We start from the raw sequence: 19,286 nt of genomic DNA on the forward strand, positions 1-19,286 counted from the left end.
TAAGAATGTACGATGAGCTCGTCTTATATTAGGCTAATATCATGGATAATTACATAGCCTTGACTTAAGGGTTCTTTCGTCAAATGTATGAGATGATTGAGGATATATTTTTTAGGCTTCTTCCACAAGCTAGACAAAGTGGTTTTGATGACTTTTCTATATGACAAAGGGATCCAGACTCCGCATGTACATACATGGCACACAAGAGGGTTCACATGGAAGGAATAAAGAGTTCTCTTCCCAACAAACCTCCTCTACAACCCTTTGTGCCTGAGAAATAGATGACATCATGACAATGATTTCATAGCATGTCCCCAATAGAGACTACAACATACCTCCCCTCAAATAAAAGGCTAGCAAACTTATAGATCAACCAACATGGCTATTCAAACAACAATGCTACCTCAACAACAACAATGAGGGAAAAGCTACAACAACATGCCTCCTTTCAAACACTTACGACAAGCATCAAAACATCAATAGAGCATTACACATCATTGCGTGGAACATTCTTGTAGGACATGGTGATTGCCTTTACCTTTGAAGTATTTTTGTAGATCTTTTGGATGACAATAGATTCTTTCTTGTGCATTCATATGTCCTTGATCTTCACCTCCTTCATCTTTAGCTTAATTTGCAATTCCTCTACTCGACAAACCTACAAATTGTAGATGAAAAATCCCCAAGACAAGGGAAGGTCCTACCACTAATGCTTGGATTGGGGCGGTTTCTAATCCCTTCACATGTATAGGGCCAAAACCAAACCAATACTCTTTAGTTGAATTAATTATAGTATATATAGAAAAAGGAGAGACTAGTGTACATTGTTAGCTTGTGATTCCAATGGATCAAAACCAAACAAGAAGAGCCTCTACTGGCCCCCTTTTTTGCCTAGTGTTGACCCACTCCACACAACGTATCTGGAGGGTATAACTACATTGCTTTAGCTTGCAAAAGGTATATCTCCTTGCAGGAAGTTACAATAGCCTCTCCTCTCCTTCGTATCGTCGACATGAACAAGTTTCAACAAATTGTAAAAATCGAGTGAGAGAGCTGAAATTTGAAGAAATTGGAAGTGTTAGCAACTTTCTTTTGAATCCTTTTGTTGATTTGGCCTTGAGAAGATGATGGAGACTCTACACTTCTACAACAGTTAAGAATCAAAAGGTATCTCATTTGCCATGTTGAAGAGGTGACCCTAATCAATGTTTTATTATGAAACCTAATGAGCTAAGGGAAATCCATTGAAGGTTACTAATTACAATGCAAAATAAAATCATAATGAGGGATTAGGATTAGGGCTAGGGTTTGTGCCTTAAGATAGGATCTGATATCAATTTTTGGGGGTTACTAGCGATAAGTTAAACTAGCAGGCATGGTTGATGGAGCACATTGAGAGTAGACACAAGCAAAAAAGAACAAATTAAGACACTATGCTTGCTTACTCCTCTTTTTATCTTCATGATGACAATGCACACTTAGTTGCTCTTACATAGAGGTAAAGCGAGCCTCACAACGTGATATTATGAATGATTCATAGCCTTGACTCAAGGGATCTTCCATCGAATATATGAGCTGATTGAGGAAATATTTTGGAGGCTTGTTCCACAATTTGGACAAGTGGCTTTGGGGTATATACAATTTGATTTTCTATATGACAAAAGGATCCGAGGATACACATGAAAGGAGCAACGATTTCTCTTTCAAACAAGTACCAAGTGTTGAATTTGAGACTTGTTGGATAGATCTATGAGGTCATTCATTTCAATGTTCCATATTTCTCCTTCTTGTCCTCGTCCTCATCTCTCTCTCCCCTAAAACAAGAAAAAGCTAAGTTTTATTATTTGAAAGACCTTCAAAAGACCCAAATGATGCCAATTTTCTAGGCAAGTAGATGACTAGATTACATAAAATTCCCGGAAAAAAAATTGGAGCATTGATACAAGTAGTCACATGAAATAAATTGAGAAAACTAAATTAGGTCAAGGACAAAATCTCTCTTAAAGAGAGTAAAAATATTTGTGGCCATCTAAGGAAGAGAGATGATGACAACTACCTCTAATGGACAGGCACTTCCTGGCAACGATGTTCTCTATTGGCCATACCCCAAAATCCCAAGATGAAGAGACAACCACAATCACCATTAGCGATAAGTGAAGTGGATGCAAAAAAGATAGCTCCTCAAGACTCAAGGCCAAAGCAAACCAGTTAGTGCCATTCACAACCATGGACCTGAGGGAGCACATAATAGGAGCAGCAATTGGGACAAAGATAATAGGTAAGAAGAAAATGACATCGCTAAGATATCTACCAAGGGATATTAAAAAAGAGAACCAGTAGGGACATTCAAGTAGAAGCCCACGAGAACTGTAGAAAATAGTCCACTTGTTGAAGGTGGCTCCTTCAACCAAAGTTGTTAAGGTTATGGAGCATCTCTTTGGGCATATAGTAAAGGAACTCTAGGGGCTAGCCAAAGCCCATCTATGTTGGGGTAAAGGCGGTGTGCCCCTTACCCGGATCAGACACGCCAGAGGCATCCGACCGTGTATCACTTGCACACCTTAATCTTCACTAGATAGAAGAATAAGGGGCTCTCTCATATACACATTGTGGTGAGCTGCTCCACCCACATCATGTGTTCTCTCTCTCTCTCTCTCTCTCTCTCTCTCTCCCCCCCCCCCCCCCCCCCGTCCCTTTTCGCACACGCACCACATTCGCGCACTCTTCAACTCGTATCAGAGCTATGGCTTGGTGATGGCGGGGTGCACAACAATTTTGAGAGCTTCATGGTAATATCTTGCTTGTTAACAGTGGTGGAGAGATCAAGAAAGCTTGGAATCTTTGTGAGAACTCAATGGGAACTTGTAAGATCAACTAAGAGTGAAGCATGCCCGTGGAAGCTCACAAGAGAGTGTGGAAGATTGTGTGTAGGTGAAGGTGCTGCCCTAAAAGTTGTGTGTGCAGTAACACTGTTTCAAATTTGTTTTTCTCCTTGTAGATTGCAGATCTGAAAATTCTTCCCGATATCCCTCTCCATTTTGACGCAATCTACAACTTTGTAGAAGAAACTTTTTGCAAGTTCCTCGCTATTTTGTTGATATTCAACTCAAACAGAATATATGTTAAAAATTTTAGATTTTTTGTTTTCGCACATCGTGCGAGTTTGATGCACTTTTGGAAGCACGACAAGTGCTTGAAGTTAGGTGTATAAATTCTAAGGTTGAAGATGCATTTCAACTTGTGTAGAGCTTGAGGTTTCAGGTTTATTGGTAAATTTGTGTAAAGAATCATGGAGGCATTTACACACCATCAAAGCGGTCTCTTGAGACTCGAGAGACACGGTTTTTCAAAGACACAGGTGGATCTTCTTTCATAGGTTTCCATAGGATACTTTGGCAATGACTTTGTGCTTTGGTCTATGATCTTTGCGGATGGATTTTCAAATGGATATGGCACATGATTGATGCCCATTGTACATGCATTTTGGTGAGCACTTTTGAGTACTGGTGAGCTCTCTTGAGAGCACTGTTTTCGCATTGATCAATTTTGCAAATTGCACCCCTTTTGGTGCTTGTTTATGCATGGATACTCCATTGATATATATTGAGTGTGTGTTGCCATTGCATGTCACATTGTGAAGCCATTTTGGCATTTTTGATTGACATTGAGTAGTGTTATGGTTTATGGTTTTGAGCCCCTTTTTGGAGACTGTAGTGGTTAATGTTTACTTCCACTTCGCACCTTGGATGTGGTTTATGGTTGAAATTTTGCTCAGTTTACAGGGGATACTCTGTTCGATTTTCCCTAGATTTTTTGCCGTATTTTTAGCTTGATTGCCATATACTCAAATTTGACAAGCATACGATTGTTTTGGACACAAACAAGTGTTCACGTACCCACACTCACAAGAGTGTGTATGAGATGTATGCGTGTGTCGCTATGAGCTACATGTAGCCGAATTTGAGCTTTGGTAGTGCTTGAGTTGTTCTCACACTCACTTTACAGGTTCCAGATACATTTAGCAGTTGAGACTTGCATCGATGTGGCAATTGTAGAGCATAATGTGGTTACGTTAATGTGCTTGAGCACTACAAGTGTTGCTGAGCTCTTTTGAGAGTGTTTTTTTCCCCTAGGGATCTCCTTTCATTCCAAGTTTTGGTGCACTTCTCTTCAGTATTGGTTCATGCACATTGCCCTTGTACATGATGTAGAGCCATAGCTTCACTTATGGCACTTGATATGTGTGACAGTTCTGAGTCCACAACAATGACTCATGTGAAGAGTGGTCTCATTCATGTTGATACTTGAGATATTGGCATTGTGGTCACACATGGCACATTAGACATCATTGCTTTAGATGCATGAGATAGTGACACGAATGTATGCGTGATGGAGAGACGATTTTGACACAGACTAGACAGGTAGCATTGTATGCTAGTGATGATGATGTCATGTTTACCTCTAGTGCTCCTCTTGCTTTTATGTCTGATAGAGATGCCACTTTCTCTCGATGGTTGGCTAGATGAATATGCAATGCTCCACGTCACACCATGTCATGAGTGGCTCAACAAATTTGCTAGTGGGAGCCTTGGTTGTATGTATCTAGCTGAAGGATTAGCATATGATATACATGGTGCAAGAGATGTATGCTTGTCATTACCTAGTGGTGCATCTTATATTCTACAACATGTGCATTACGTTCCTGAGATTGCATCAAGTTTGATTTTGGTGAGACAATTGAGAGACAATGGATGTCAGGTACTGCTTAGAGAGCAATCTTTCTAGATGCATTGTGGTTTGCTAGTCATTGCGAAAGGAGCCAGGATTGGCTTGGTCTACCCTATGCATGTATCTGAGGTGTAAGACGACATATTCTCAATCATATTACAGTCACTCTAGAGAGAGACTAGACACATATATTTCATAGATGAGCTCCAAAGTGACGTGCACGACATGTCTATAGAAGCTGAGTTAGCGCGATCATGCTCTAGTGAGACATATCAGATCGATCCTCTTAGGACAGAGATGCCTCTTACTATAGAGATGAGCGATATGGAGCACTTTTGACATGATCATGCTAGAGGCTGATATGGTGATTCCAAGACAGGTGGATACAATCCCTATGGACGATGAGGGAGTGACAACTACCATGGAGTCAGGATTGAGACATCCATGCGTGACTAGTTCTGGTGGTGATGCAATGAGGGTTAAGATACCTACTGTGGATAGATTGGCAGAGGTAATTGCACATGGCATTGATGGGATTCACATGGATATGAAAACAGAGATTACGTGTTTATCATCTACCTTTGGCACTCTCATGTACGACCTCTTAGTGTTGAGACCTGACATAGTACTGTAGTGGCAGCATTTATGGTTGGGATTGTCAGTCATGCAATGATTGATACTAGCATGATGCATCATGGAGCGGTGCAGGTCATTACAAGATTGTTGCACGGTAAGCATGTTGATTTTTATAGGGATATACACTTTTGCGCATCGGTAGAGCCTATAAGCAGACATGCATCAACTTTGAGAGAGCTAGTGGGTATAGTTTAAGACAAGATTCCTACCTATACCTCTTGTACATACTACTAGGTCCTATAGTAGTACCACTTATCAACACATTCACCTTTAAGTGGGAGATTTTTGGGGTAAAGGAGGCGGTGTGCCTCTTACCTCGTTGGGCATGCAAGAGGCGTTTGGCCGCTTATCACTTGCACACATATTATTCTTTACTAGATAGAAGAATAAGGGACACTCTCATACACACATTGTGGTGAGATACTCCACCCACATCCTATGTTCTCTCTCTCTCTCCTTCTCCCTCTCCACACATGCACCGCATTTGCGCACCCTTTAACTATACCAAGCCATTGTGGACTCCAAATGAAGAGTGCACAAATGCGGTGCATGTGCGAAGAGAGAGAGAGAGAGAGAGAGAGAGAGAGAGAGAGAGAGAGAGAGAGAGAGAGAGAGAGAGAGAGAGAGAACATAGGATGTGGATGGAGCAACTCACCACAATGTGTGAGAGGGAGCTGCTTATTCTTCTATCTAGTAAAGAATAAGGTGTGTACAAGTGATGGGTGGCTGGACGTCCGACCCGGGTAAGAGGCACACTCCTTTACCCCAACAATCTAATTGTTGGGGACCTTGGGGCAACCACCCATAGATATGTTAATATAGCACGTGAGTTCAACATAAGGGTTTTTTTATTAGAAAAAATTAACAAAATTAAATTAATATAGAAGGTGGGTTTTATTTTATTTTGGGAGAAAATCCATAAATTTCTTAAGAAAAAGGGGTTGTTTTATTACTTTAGGGCACGTAAGTATAGGTTTTTGTTTAATAACCTTTGAACGCACATGATATATGTGATTTCTTCTAAGTGAACCCCCCCCCCCCCCCCCCCCCCCCCCCCCCCCCCCTCCCCCTCTTTCGGGAATTAGGGACTTGGTAGAGAAAGCTAAAAAGCAATAGCCATTGAACACCTTTGACAAACTCATACAAGAATAAACTACAAAAATCAAAAAGCAAAAAAAAGAGAAGACAAATATAAATAGAAAAAACAAAAAATCCATATTAACAAAACATTCTTTGCTCACCATACCACACAATCATCCACACCCATGCACACAACCAAAAGTAAGCTTCAAAATCATGAAAAGAAGAATAAAAAAGAAAAAATAAAGCACTTGAATATTTATGCTTCACTCCACCATATAACTCACTTACCCTCCTGCCAATACACATACTTGAGAGAAAGTTCAAATTGGGGCACACATACACATAGAAAAAGGAAGCAACCAATCAAAAAGAAGGAGGAAAAATAAAAGAACTAAAAAAGAACATCAGACCAAAAAACAAAACAAAAGGAAAAGGAGGGAAAGAGGCTAGAAGCAGCATAACAAAAGACAATGAGAAGTGTGTGAGAATGGATTGCTCCATCTCCCTCCTCCAAGTCCTCATCGTGCTCATGTCTTGCTTCTTGTGCTTCCCACTATAAGGGACAACTTCCTTGAAACACTTACTTTGCTTCCTTGCCCATTAGAGGAGCTTACCTAGATAATGCTAGAGACTTTACATGATGTAGCAATAGAGGCATACCCACACAGCCAACCCACACATTGAAGACATTCTGGGAGTATGCAATAGAATAGTTGGTTTGATGAGGAGTGTAGAGAGAGCAGAGCCACACTTCAAGGAGAGGTGCTCTTTGGAGCCATTACTCATAAACAGTCATAGATAGCCTTCCAACACCTAGTTAGATGGAAGAAGAGGACTTACCTTGCTTGACTAGAGGAGGACTTGGACAAACATGAGCCAGGACTCAGGGGAGGTATGGAGATTTTTTCATGAGCATTCCCCCTACCGGCTATCACATCGATCGAGATTTGGAGTGCATATGTAGCATCTCTTTACACAGTTCTAGGATAGCAGTCCCTACCCAGCCCTCTATGGCCATTCCCACAGACATGCACTCTCTTTAGTTGACATGGTAAAGAAATACATTGACATGATGAGGACAAGGAGAGCATATGATCATAATGAATGGATGTCAGAGCACTTTATGCATGCTAGAGATATGCTTGCATAGCTTCTTGTAGTAAATTTCAATTGAGCCATTACCAGATACTTGGAGCATGTCTACTATTGTCCCTATCTTCAAGGTAGGAGACCCCATGATATAAGAGAATTACCGTACTATCACGATTGGGCACACACTAGCTAGATTGTATGCATCCATTCTTGAGTAGCAGCTGGCATCAATCCAGGCAAGTTTCAAGAGGGGATTTTCTACTCTTGATCATATATTGATACTTAGAGCTAGTATTAACGTAATCAGATCACATGGTAGGAGGATTTATTGTACCTTTGTGGATTTTTGCAAAGCATTGGATATGATTCCCAGAGCGTGACTAAAGCAAAGACTATAGGAGATGGGAGTACCCATAGAGCTGATTTGTGGAATCATGGATTTATACAAGATAGTTGTGTGGTAGGTTTGTACCCCCAAGGGGGATTTTTTTGAGCATATTCACTCCAATAGGGATTCCCACTCTCCCCTGCATTGTCTGGTTTGTATGTAGATGAGGTTTCAAACTACATTGAGATAGAGGGGATGTGACAGAGGAGCACAACTAGCAGGGACCTGGATCTCATTACTACTGTATGCAGAAGATATTGTGTTGATCTTTGATTTTCCAAAGGGGACACAGGGACACTTGGATGTATTGCATACTTTTTCTAATGATAGCGGCTTATTGGTGAGCCTTGGAAAGACCAAGATTCATACACTTACCTAGGAGTGGTCTTTAGTGGTCCAAAATTCTCCTTAAGGAGAGCAACAAAGACTAGATTGACAAGAGCATATGCAACTTTGGGGAGCATGGAGAGGATGTGTTCACAAATTCAATTTTTAGGAACCTTGAACAAAGCTCTAGCTTTGAAACACTATGGTTACCTAATTAGCTATGGTTTATGGGGTGCAGATACGGGGACCATCATAGCGGAGCTAGCAATAACGATGGATGGAGATGTATGGAGAGGCCTCTCTATCTCTATGATTTCCTGGATGATTAGGGCCAAGGCCTCTACACCGCACAAGATTATTTAAGTAGAGCTTGCTGCTTCCCCTATTGGTCATAGAGGCACTTACTAGATCTGTCTCTTTTATCCATAGTATTCGGGATCTCCCCAAAGATAGATATGCTCCCCTAGCCTTGGAGTCTTCTTAACACCTGACCTTACAGGGAGACACACCTTGTTGGTATGCACAAATGAAATCATGGTTTCAACTACACGGTTTTAGTATGGATAGACTATCCCCGTTCCAGTACTTTTTGGTGGATGCAACACCCTTGTACCTCACACGGACTAAGATTACCCACCTCATTAGATAGGATTTGATTCAGCTAGACACCAGGAGGACATGGATAGAGTCGGCAAGAGAACTCAGTACAAAGATGGATTTCTACAGAGAACATCTTCTTTAGCTCATAGAGGATGGATATGTTATCAGCCCTACCTATATGGACAATCATTTATCCCATGGGATACGATGTGCTATTGGTTAGATGCGCACATTATCACATCAATTAGAGATTGATACTTGTAGATTCAGGAGTGCAAGAAGAGAATAGGATTTTCCAATTGTGTCATATAGAGCCAAAGATAGAGTTACATCACATATATCATTGTCCGTTACACTATGAGATACAAGGCACCTTTCATTGTCTATTCAGAGAGGGCTTTGGACCACTGGCTAGAGTCATGAGATATCACAATCAAAGATGCCTCGGGTTGTTTTTGCTAGATCTACGCGGACACAAGGAGAGTCTCTTGAGGAGATCAAGTAGTGGGAGACATTCACAAAGAGAGATCACTGACTTCTTTAGGGCAAAGTTTTGGTAGCGATGAAGCAAGCTTCATGAAAAACTTCAATGCCCACCTATACTAGAGGTATATTAATTGACAGAGCCATTGAGCTCAAGAGCGCTAGACACCCACCTCTATGAGGGCCACCACAACATCAATGGAGGCTCCTTTAGAGGACCAAGACTCTTCTAGCATGACATGGGAGACGTCCAGTATGACTATCTACAGAGGTGGACATTGATGATGCTCTTTAGTGATTGATGCAATACATTCTTGGACAATGCCCAATGCCAAACATCCTCGGACATTGGTGATGATGATGATCATTTTAGTTTTTACTTTACTTCATTTTTTTTTTGTACCTAGACATTGTATAAGATCCACCAAGATTGTATCAATTTGTTCTCATAGGTCATTTTGGCCTTTTGGAGACGTTTAGTACAACATTTCATTTCATCTCTCTCTCTCTCTCTCTCTCTCTCTCTCTCTCTCTCTCTCTCTCTCTCTCTCTCTCTCTCTCTCTCTCTCTCTCTTTGTGCATGCACTGTGAGCATTGAGCATTCATCAAACGGTATTAAAGTCATGCTTGTCAACTTGGGCACAGAGATGGATCCAAAAAAACTTAGAAGCTTTGTGGGAATAAAATGGGAACTTGAGAGCCCAAGATGTATGGAAGCATCATATAGAGTGTGCAAGTGCATGTGAGCTGAAAAATTGTGTGTGCAACAACACTATTTTGTAGAACTAATATCTCCTTGCAGAATGAAGATCTGAGAATTTCTCTCTTGTTGCCTCCTCTATTTCAACAAGATCTATAACTTTGGAGAATGAAGTTTCTTTAAATTCTACATGCTTCGTAAATCTTATGAGTTATGTAGAAAATTTTAGATTTTTTTGTTCTCACATTGCACGAGTGTAATATGATTTTGGAAGCACTATGGGTGTTTGAAGTTGGGTGCACAAGATTTGATCTTGAAAAATCAAGTTAAGCTTGTGTAGAGCTTGAGGATAGAGTTTTTGGTAGATTTGGGCAGAGAAGAAGCACCTGAATTCTTCTACTTTCAAGCTGAAAAAAGCACAGTTTTTTTTTGCATATCTCCCTTGTATTGACTGAGGGACATATAATCTTGGAGTCTAAATTAGGTTTTTGGCATGCTCTAGATGCGAGAGGGATATCAAATATTTGAAATTTTACGTAGATTAAATGTAGCTACAATAACAACAAATGGTTGCAAATAGGAGCAATGACATGTAAATGCCCATATTGTGTAGCATTGTGTGCATTGGGATTTTGGACATGTCCTATACTATTATGGTGCTCTTTGAGAGATTCTTAAGTTTGTATTTGTGAATTCAAGTGCTAGTTTTGGATGTCAATGTTGAGTTGATACTTTTGTTAGATCTGATGTGGATCTCTTGATATGAGAGTTTTGGATCTTTCAGATTGTCGTGTTTATGCTATTGATCTTGGATTTTATGTATGCAAATTAAAGGCATTTTGAACTAATTTGATGTTGGTTTGAAAGTGTTTTGCACTCATGTTGTATTCCATGTGTGAATAAGGCAGATTGTAGTACCCAGTTTTTGAATTGCTTAATCTATTGTTGGTGCCTGTTTAAGCACACTGTCTACTATGTTAGTAGATTTTCAATCTATCTCTTTCATTTTTTGTATGAAGGTTGGGGATACTACCTTGTATGATCATGTGGTGTCATTTTTGGCATTTTACGGTAGTGATTCTTGAGTATTGATTCTACATAGCCTTTTGTGAGGGTCGTGCTGATGTTTTTTGAAGACACTTAAGTGTTGGGGATTGAACTCTTCAGTGTGAGTGAACTAGGTCACTAGAGCTTCCACGATCAAAACCTTGCCATAGGACATGTATACATGGGATTCGGTGCTCAATAGTCAAGTTGGCCGATGACATTGGTTTTGGAATTAGATGTGATTTAGAGTATGCACAAGTTTTTATGGTTGTCACGATTTTAGATTATTCCATAATACTCTCAAATTTTGTCAAAGTTTGGTCAATTTTTTGCCATAGTATTCTACTTGGTTTATTCGTTTATCTATCATATTTTTCGTTGACATATTGTCTGTTTAGTGTTGAAATATTGTTGGTTTCCTCTTGATTTTTGTGCCATAGTGGTTTGCATTTTCTTTATCATTTTTTGGTTGAGATATTCTCCAGAACTCTACCAAATTTTCTTTGTGAGTTTACCATAATCTTGTGATTGAATATGGTAACTTCTATGTCAAACAGAGAGCTTTACAATACATGTAAGTTTGATGGTAGCAATTTTTCTTTATGGAAAGAGTAAACCCAAGATTTTCTTGTTCAAAATAAGCAATTAAATCCACTGTTGGCATGCCACTTAAGTGTGCCATCATGCATACTGAGGACTGGCTTGAGTTAGATGCACTGGCAAAGTCTATGATTATAATTCAATTGGAAAATTCTATTTAGTTTATTGTGATTATGGAGAAGACCACTACCTTTCTATGGATGTGTGTGAGCACTGCAGATGGATTAAGGAATAGTAGGGAGACATCTAGAGAAGCATGAAGTGAGAAATTTAACTCTTCTATGGATTAATCACAGTCTCTAACAATGCCAAATGCTAAGCTAGGAGGCTTAATCCAACCAATGGAGCACACATATGTAGCAACTAATATATTATGCATTATTATGAAGCTCTACATATCACTAATCTCAAGCACGCACACTAATTAGGTTCACCTACTCGATCCAAAGTGCTATGCCTCTTAATCTCGGAACTAATGCAATGCACACGCATTGAGAGTGATCACTAAGCATGCATTTTCACACAATCTCATGCACACACATACATTAGGAAGAAGACAGGAGCATAATGAGATTAATAACTAGTTAAGCAATTCACTTGGACTAATTAAAACCACATCCAATTACCAACAAAAATTAAGAGGGAGAAGAATAGAGAAGAAGAAGAGTCATCTTCCATTAATGTGCATTGAGGTACAAGAGGTGAGATCCATCATCATCTCAATCTCCATAGATAATGTTAGCTCTCTACTTCTTCACACTCACTATAAAGGTCTTCTTTACAAATGAGGTACCTTCCACATTCATACCTAGGGTTTCAACCCTTGGTAAATAGGCTCATGTATAGTGAAAATTACAAAGTGGAGCTCCATAGAGCCTGGATATAGAGTGTAAAATGCAAGAAGGTGAAAAAAAAAGCATATATCCACTATTGCTTGATACCTACAACTACATCTGCTAACAAGCCTCTCTACAAAGTGTGAGTTGTGATATAGCAGCTTAGGATTTTAAGAGGCCCGGTCTCTCAACTACCAATCAAGCTGCATAGAATAGATCCAATCATGGTCTTTACCTCAAGTGAGCGCTCCACAATGAGCACTTGTATGTGCTCTCCAACCAACATGGAGAGCCCTAGTAAATAGGTAATCATTGCTATGGCTTGGAGTGCACCCAAACATCAATGATACAAGGAAATGAATGAAGCCCTATATTTGCTCACAATGAGCATGACACTCAAATTCCCTTAGACATGCCCCATCCTTACACTGAGCATGAAATTCTAGTAACCCTATTGACCGTGAGCCCTATGTCAAGTTTGGGAACCAAGTCCCATGAGTTGATACGTCATGCAACAAAGAGTGCCAATTTGGTTGGAAATACACTTAAAGTCCCCATAAGCATGGAGAATTTCTTTTTAATGATGTTATATACTCCTGAGGATGATCCTACCCTAGAGTGGCATAAAGTTACCAAGTCAAATTGAGTTATGGAAAGACCACCAAGGGAACCTCTATTTGAGCATGCTATGAAAAATATAGCAATTTCATCTGTCTTAGGGGTTGGAGCAACCCCAATGAGAGAACCCAATGAGCTACACATGCCACTATCTGGAGCAAATGCTCCTAAACCTCTCTCTCTCTAATAGAGGATAGTGCTAGGAAGCTAAAGAATTACATGACCCAAAACAACAATGATCAAATCCTAACACTTAGGTTGGTGTCTAGCAACCCCACCGCTAGATTATAAGTACCTTGGATTTTAGTTCCGGGTGGTGAGGAAGGCGAATGAGAAATTGACCCTCCTCTTATGCCAAACTCCATTTGCAATGAGATACCATCACTAGAGCCAGTGTGTACATGGATGCCTTTGACATTGTTTACAAAGTGGCATCCAATCCACCGACTTGTCACACCACGGAGGCATCAATGTGGATGAGATATGATTCTCTCTACTTGTAGCTGCTGAACCAAACCAAGCCAAAAGACCTTGAGCCAAAGGGATCACCATCAATAAATGTACCACTGCAACCAAAGCCTCAAGGTAGAAAAACAAGCCCACCAAGCTTGCCAACCTACAATCCATGTGCAACTTGGAAGAAGCCAGTAGAGCTTGACAACCCTCCTACTACACAAAATAGTGTTGAATCTAGGAAGGGGTTTTCATTTGACAAATTATCCCTCTTTGGGAATAATCTCTAGATGAGGATTTAAACCCTAAAAAGACTTCACAAATTGAGTTATGCAAAAAACTCAATTGTGGTTAACAATAAGGATGTAGAGGGAAATGATTATGAGTTGTACCATATGCTACATGCTTTAGACATAGAGTCAAACGTGGTTAACAATATGGGTGCAACCACAATCTTGGTGGGTAGTCCTAAGAAAACAACTCTTCCTAACCCTGAACTTAAATATGAGCAATCAAACTCCAATCAAACTAATGAGACAATGCCAAATCCTAGAGCTTTTTCCAAGTAACTACCTCTTAGGTCACCTCCAAAATCAGTGATAAGGAAAAAAAATTCTCCTCAAGACACGATGGATCTTCTTGGATCCCACATCATGGGAGACAAATGAGCTTATTGAGATGACAAGCTAAAATTAAGTTAAAATGATAGATGTACCTAAAATGTGTAGCTCGCTCATAAGAAATACCAAAGGTTGAGGAAAATGGTATGGCCCTAGCCTCTCAAATTTCCACTAATAAGGAACATGCTAAACCTTGTGTGATAAGTGAGATAGGTACATTTCTAGAGGTTCAAGAGAATTCAAAAGGGGTTAATTTACTATATCTAGGATACTCTTTTGAGCTTAAGTGTTAAATTTGGTACTGAAAAGTGTGAAAATTATTTTGAAGTCATTGTTGCAAAATTTGTTGAAAAGAAAAAGGAGGAGCAATTCAAACTTGAGCTCATTGAAAATGAGTTCATAGAATATATCCCACAAGGAACAAGATAATGAAGGTAACCCTCAACAACGTGTAAGCTCAAGGCAATCAAGCCATTGTAGCACCCAACAAGCTTGGGAGAAATACAATTGTGAAGCCACAAATGGAACTTTTGAAGACATGAAGGTCTAAGGAAGTAGTGCAAGCCATGCATCAACAAAAAAATCATCAATGCACACTTCAAGAAATTAAAGATATTCAAGTTGGAGCCTTAACCCCTTCAAGTTGGAATGTTAACCCCTATCAACCAAGATCAAATAAAGAAAACAAAATAATCCACCCTAGTCGTAGTGGCAAGAGGTAAATTCAAACACACCTCAAGAGGATCAAAGGGGTAAAGATGAAAATCTACAACATATACACTCAATGCCATCTAAAACCCATCAAGAAATTGCACCTAGAGAGCTTGACCAAAGCCTTGCAAAGCAACCATTAAGATTTCAAAGAAAACAATGAAAAATGAAGTGGTGCAAGCTATCCATTGGCAAGAAGATAGTCAAAAGACACCTCAAGCAACAGGAGAGAATCATGAAAGTGATTCTATCCTTGCTCACCAAAAGCTAACAAAGGCTCATAAAGCAATGCAAGCTACCATACAACCAACAAAGAGGTAAGTTAAAGTATCAACCTTATCGGCCAAGCTAATGATCAATCTTAAAGAGACATACGGGCTTTAATGCCCATGTTCAACCTCAATGGATGAAGGACTTCATATTAGATTATTGGCCTACAAGACCTGGATTCTTTTGGGTCAACCTAACATTGAGTCCTCTAGGTCCCCATCCTTATCTTAACAATGGGCTCCTATCAATGTATAGGCAATCTTGAAACAACCTTCTCCATAGGAGCTCACATTATAGGTGGACTATTCTATATCACTAGGTCTGATGTCCTATAAGATAAGCTACTTGTATGTGAGGAGTGGATAGAATATCACATGAACATTCTAAACGAATTCTATAATCTTCTCTCAAAATCACTTCCAAAAGATCCCATAATGCTAATGTCACAACTACCACTAAAAATTGTAGTGCAAAGAATTTATAGGTACCAAAGGAAGCAAGAGAGTTACACCAAGGCATAGTCTTAAAATCCCTATGCCAAGTGAAGTTGAATCTAAGATTACAACAAAGACTAAAAGTTGAGAAGTCCTACTTCACAGAACTCCAACGATCCAAAATGGCACACCCAATGCTAGCACCTATCCAGAGCTCATGCACTGAGCATGCACCCTCCACAGTAAAGTCATCATTACCAAAATGGTCAAAGAACATGAATGTGAAAAGTGAGCTCCCACTAGCAAGTGCTAAAAGTGAAGCACATTAGTATCTAGCCAACTTCAAGGACTCTAAATTCTCAACAGCTAGAACCATAGTGGGTGCTTGTGCAGTAGATGTCAGAGTTGGTGTATCTTGGATGTCTAAAAACTGGGATAAGGTGTGATTGACCACACCCGTAAGACTCTCCAAGCTTTGGATTCTTATGTTGTTCTTTTTCCAATTGTTCTCCTAGGGCTTGCCTCTCCGTTTGCATTTCATTGTTAGTTGTAGTATGCTCTTGAAGAACTTTCTTTGTTGTAGCCAACGTCTTTTCCTTTGCCAATTCATCTTGTAGTTTACTTTGGATTTCTTGGAGAGTCTCTATTTGTTGTTACAGTCTTGTGCTCTCTACCCGTGCTATTTGAGCCTCTTCTTTGGCATCGAGGGATTTCATCTCTCGAAGGTTGGATACCACCCTTTGGCAATGTAACTTTAGCTTTATGGCCTCTAGGTGCTGCTCTAAGTCCAATTTCTCGAGTAATTGATCAATATCTTCAATCACTACTCTCGAGTGCTATGATATTTGGCCTCTTTCTTGATCTGAGAAGTCTGACTCTCGAGGCATTGTCTCCTTTATTTCTTGCTAAATTGGTGCTTTGACTTGGTTGCTTGCTTTTGGTTGACTTTGAATAGTTTTTGTGGCTTCTTCTTTCTCTTTTCCATCATGAGATTGATCAAAGTTTTACAGCTCAAGAAGAGTTCGCTCTTGCTCCACATCCTTCTTATCAGCTTCCTCTTTGTCTTTATTTGTTGGAGGTGTTGTTGCTGGCTTGGGTGAAAATTGTTACTCAGTATCAATGTGAGCATCTTGTTCATCATCTGTTGTCTCCTCCATTGGTGGTTGTTCCTGTGTTGTGTCTCGACCCTTGGGGGAGTCCATCTGCAACTCTAGCTTATCCAGTTTTTGCTTCCTCAAGTCTTATTTTGGCTGCTGCTTGACCTTTTTCTTGAGCACTTTATGGATGTGTTTGCGATAATCGATGAGCTCTACCTCCCCGCTTGACTTCTTTGTCTATACTGCTTGATTTTCTCTATCTGTTTAGCTTTCCTTTGTTATAATATCTTGTCAAGATCAACATCATCTTCATCATCCGCATCTGATCCTTCTTCATTCACTTTCTTTTTCTTTGTGGCAAGCTGCTTGAGCTAATCTTCTTGCAACCTTTAAGCCTCTTCCATAGATCTTTGCATTTGAGTTTAGTGGGAATTTGTTCCACTAGTCTACTTCGATTTCTTACCAATGGAATGATGATATCCTAGTCCTTTCCTTCTTCCTCAAAGGTTGAGTAGAATTTTGATGTTTTATGTCCTTTTTTTGGCTTTAACTCACACGCTAAGCTCAATGTACGACTTTTTGGTTTGACATCTGTGACTTTGGCTTTAAAGATTTGGCCCCTGGTTATTCTTTTGGTGGGAGTCAAGGAAGAACCTCCTACCACCCTGATTGAGTGCTTTGCTTTGTGCAGTAAGTTGAGTTGGGACTCTATAGGTGGTATTTCCCAAAGCTTGGTAGGCGATCCGCGTCAATACTCGACCAACATTCATATATGTTTTGTTGCAATTGCTTCCTTTCAGATTAGCTTCTACTAGATTTTCTAGGTCACATCTTATCACTCTCAGCTCAGCTAGCCCCATAGACATTACCAATGTGTAGGTTGGGCTCAGTGTACCTTGGGGGACTTCTAGACCTTCAGATGTTGAGAAATGAGCTACAAGGGCAACTCCATTTTGTTGTAGATGAGGTCTTTGTAGGTAAACTTATGCCCTTGTTGCGTTATGGATTCCTTGTTGTTGTTGATTACTTTGGTTTTGTTGAGGAGATTGTGGTTTCCCACTGATATGTGGAGAGTTTGGTTGATTAGCTCATCTCTTATTTTGACTTTCACTGTGGCTCCATCCTTGTCATTTAAGGTGGCTTCACCATTGTATTGAATGAAGCTCATCAGCTCACGTGCTCTTTGGAAGTCGGTCCTCCAGGGAGGAAGGCAAAAAACGTATCTAGCTGCAAGAATCTTGAGCCTTCAATCACCTCCCTTTGCTGGTGTAGTTTCCATAGCTCCTTAGGGATATCATGGCCTTTACTTTGGTTCCATCAACAACATGGAACCTGCCAATGAACACGTTAGCTGGAATCTTTTCCAACTTTTCTTTAGAGATATGAGCTTTCTCGTTTGATAAGATGTCAATGATTTCATAGGGTGCAACCTCCCACTACTTTTGTGCTCTAATGCGAGGCATTTTGGTATCAAAAACCTAGTGGCTAGCTCCTGAATTTGGTAAAAAAGTCATCAATTAAAAAAAAAAAAAAAACGCAAACTTGATTGTTAAATGAAAAATGAGCATAACTTGATTAAAGCAAGTCCAAACTTGACCAAATTTCACCAGTGCACTAGGTCACATGGTTACATCTTAGATATAGGTATGAGGTACATGGATATATGTGGTAGTGATGTGTGTGAACACACTTAGGACCTTCTGGGCATTTTTCCCTCTCTAGGAGGTTCTTTCCGCCATGCATTGTATATACGCCCATCATTCTATGGATATCTATCTTTCCATTGCACAATAAGTAATACACTCTCTATTGTGCTCCTTGACCTTCCTTCATCTTCTCCAATCTATGTGTGTTTTTCTACAACCCTAACTCCTGTTGGAATTAGGGTTGCAGAGAAACACACACAACTTGGAGAAGACGAAGGAAGCTCAAGGCACACAATAGAGAGTGTGTTACTTAGTGTGCAATGGAAAGATAGATAGCCCTAGAGTGATGGGCGTATATACAATGCACGGGGGAAAAAACCTCCTAAAGAGGGAAAAAATGCCCTGACGGTCCCAGTGTGTTCACACACATCACTACCACATGTATATGGTAACAAATCCCCCCTGGAGTGATGCGGTGAACGAGAGCTGGCACATGAGTAAAGGGAAGTGCCATGCCCTGAGGACAGGATCAGTCCACAAAGGGGCGTAAGCCCAAAGCTTTGCGGAAAGCTTCAAGCTTCTCACGAGACAATGCCTTTGTGAAAAGATCTGCAAGGTTGTCCTGTGTTGGCACATAAGCCAAGTTGGTCTCTCCTGCTGAGAGCCTCTCCCTGACATAGTGGTAATGCACCTCAATGTGCTTTGTGCGAGCATGAAAAACTGGGTTCCTCGCAACTGCCAATGCGCTCTGACTGTCAGTGTAGATAGTGTTGGCAGTGTCCTGTCCAACACCCAAATCAGCCATAAGGCATCTGAGCCATACACACTCAACCGTAGCTGTGAAGACTGCCATGTACTCAGCCTCACAACTCAAAGTGGCCACAGTAGGTTGCTTCTTGCTCAACCATGATATACAT

The sequence above is a fragment of the Adiantum capillus-veneris genome, chromosome 28, assembly GCF_014529385.1.
Source record: "Adiantum capillus-veneris isolate H3 chromosome 28, ASM1452938v2, whole genome shotgun sequence".
NCBI lineage: Eukaryota > Viridiplantae > Streptophyta > Polypodiopsida > Polypodiales > Pteridaceae > Adiantum > Adiantum capillus-veneris.